Source organism: Priapulus caudatus, unplaced genomic scaffold (genome assembly GCF_000485595.1).
Source record: "Priapulus caudatus unplaced genomic scaffold, Priapulus_caudatus-5.0.1 Scaffold1313, whole genome shotgun sequence".
Classification (NCBI taxonomy): domain Eukaryota; kingdom Metazoa; phylum Priapulida; class Priapulimorpha; order Priapulimorphida; family Priapulidae; genus Priapulus; species Priapulus caudatus.
In genome coordinates, this window is record NW_014578374.1 from 22,600 (window position 1) to 24,869 (window position 2,270).

Below are 2,270 nucleotides of genomic sequence, written 5' to 3' on the forward strand. Positions count from 1 at the left end.
CAGCAGCAGCAGCAGCAGCATTTCAACCACCATCACCACCACTCCCACCACCACCATCATCACCACCACCACCACCATCACCACCACCCCCACCACCACCATCACCACCACCACCACCACCACTGTGAACACTTACATAAATTCAGCTCACTCAATAATCTCTTGTCTAGCGGCTGCGGGGTTATAACACCTACTACTACCACCGTCTGGAGCGAGGACGCGTGACACGGCAACTTGCCCGCCGTCGACCGTCGCTTATATACCGACGCCACGCATCGCACGCCCTCTGTTGCTGAGCCTTTAACGAGGGTTAGTATTAACCCCCTCCCCCCGCCACCTCGACCCCACCCCAGCCACCCCGTCTTCACACACACCACCGGCGCGACGTCCAAGGTTTCCCTTTCTTTGCTACTACTACTGCTGCTGCTGCTACTCTTCATTGTGGACAGGGGCGAGGTCGCGTGACCCTCGTATGTCATCACAGAATCCTGCTCATCATTTTTCTCGCGTGCGATACGGTACATATGATGTTGCTGCTGCTGCTGCATGCTGCTCATCCACCGATGCGTATTACTCACGAAGGTCACGGACGATCAACGGCTGGCTGGCTACGGGCTACGTGAATAAATAGCGCGCGAATGATATTAAGGTGGTGTACAGCAGTAGAAGGAGTCCATATAGGCAGCAGGTCTGAATAAGCATCGAACAGAAGTTCATTACAAATACTCACACTGTTTCATCGCATATACACAACATACACTTTATTCATGTTAAATAACTACAGATTCGTGCTCTATACGCCGCTCGAAACCTTTGCAGCTCTATGACCCGTATTTCTACAGAGTAGTCGGATCCCGTTTAAAACACAAAAATGGCCGACCGGTCACCATGGATACGCCACTTGCTGGAATGGCACAATTACACGACAAGACCAATCTTACTTCTAATGTATCCTAGACGTCCACGAGGCATCTAATCTGCGTGCATAATGCAAATTAGTGCACTCCAGTGCCGAATTTCAGTGCAAAAAAAAACGCAAATCGGCCTTTTCTAGGGATCAAATAGTGCAGCGGTGAACAATTTGAGGAGGCTTACTGTTGTATGGATAAACGCGTGCGAGTGTCATGGCACCGCATTCTCGCAGACGTGCGTGTGAGAAAGCGCGGGTGTTTTTGCCCGCTCGCATCGCTGCCCGCGTTCAAGGCAGGCGGCGAGAGAAGATGGAATCGTCTATAGGTCTGGGTACACGTTCACGTTGCGACCTTCTCCGCTATCCTTGTGCGGCGCTCTTAGAGCGTGCTGACGTGCGCTGGAAAAATTATAGCATGCAGGCACGCACGCGCGCGCCCGCACATACACGCTCTGTGACGCACGCGTGCGTTTCGAGATGGGATGTAAGAATGAATGTGCATATATGTGTGCGCACACATGCTCGTAAGCACCCATCGTTAAAGTATAGTATTTGTTTGAAAGAATCGCACAATTATTATACTCCGTATGTGGTAATTAAACACACCCGTCATTCTTTCTCTGTCTCCAATTCCTCTTTCTCTCCTCTGTCGCTCTCTCACCCTTTTTCGCTCCCATTTCCCCCTCTTTCGCGCTTTGTCTCTCCCCCTCACTCGCTCTTTTGCTTTTATTCGATCTCTCTTTCTCCCTCCCAGATATTTCCCTCTCTCTCTATCTCTCTCTCCCTTTCTTTCTCCCTCTCCCTATGTCTCTCACACTTTTTCCAGAATAAACCCACGTAGTCCAACATGTTCTGCTAGCATCTATGACAAATACGACATACGCTTATACGCTCTCCTATGACACTATTTGTCATAGGAAGATTCTTCCTATGACAAATATTGGCGACTCAACTTCGTTCCGCTTTACAGCTGAAATTCACTGCTTGCGTTCGTAATAGCGCTCCTAAACTCCTATGATGCGCACAACACATACAGCAATATTTGTCATAGGAAGAATCTTCCTATTACAAAATTATAGTGTCATAGAAGAGCGCATATATATGCGTATGTCGTATTTGTCATAGATGATAGCAGAACATGTTGGATAGATTAGGTAGATAGAAAAGCATTCCTAGCGTTCCGCTTCGCCTCCAAACATTACGTTTACGTAATTCCAATGTCATCGTTCAGGGTTATTACGGTTAGAAAATATGTAAATTGGGCGGCAAAGAATTCACGCTGATAATCCTTTAATCAATATATATATATATATATATATAGAGAGAGAGAGAGAGAGAGAGAGAGAAGAGAGAGAGAGAG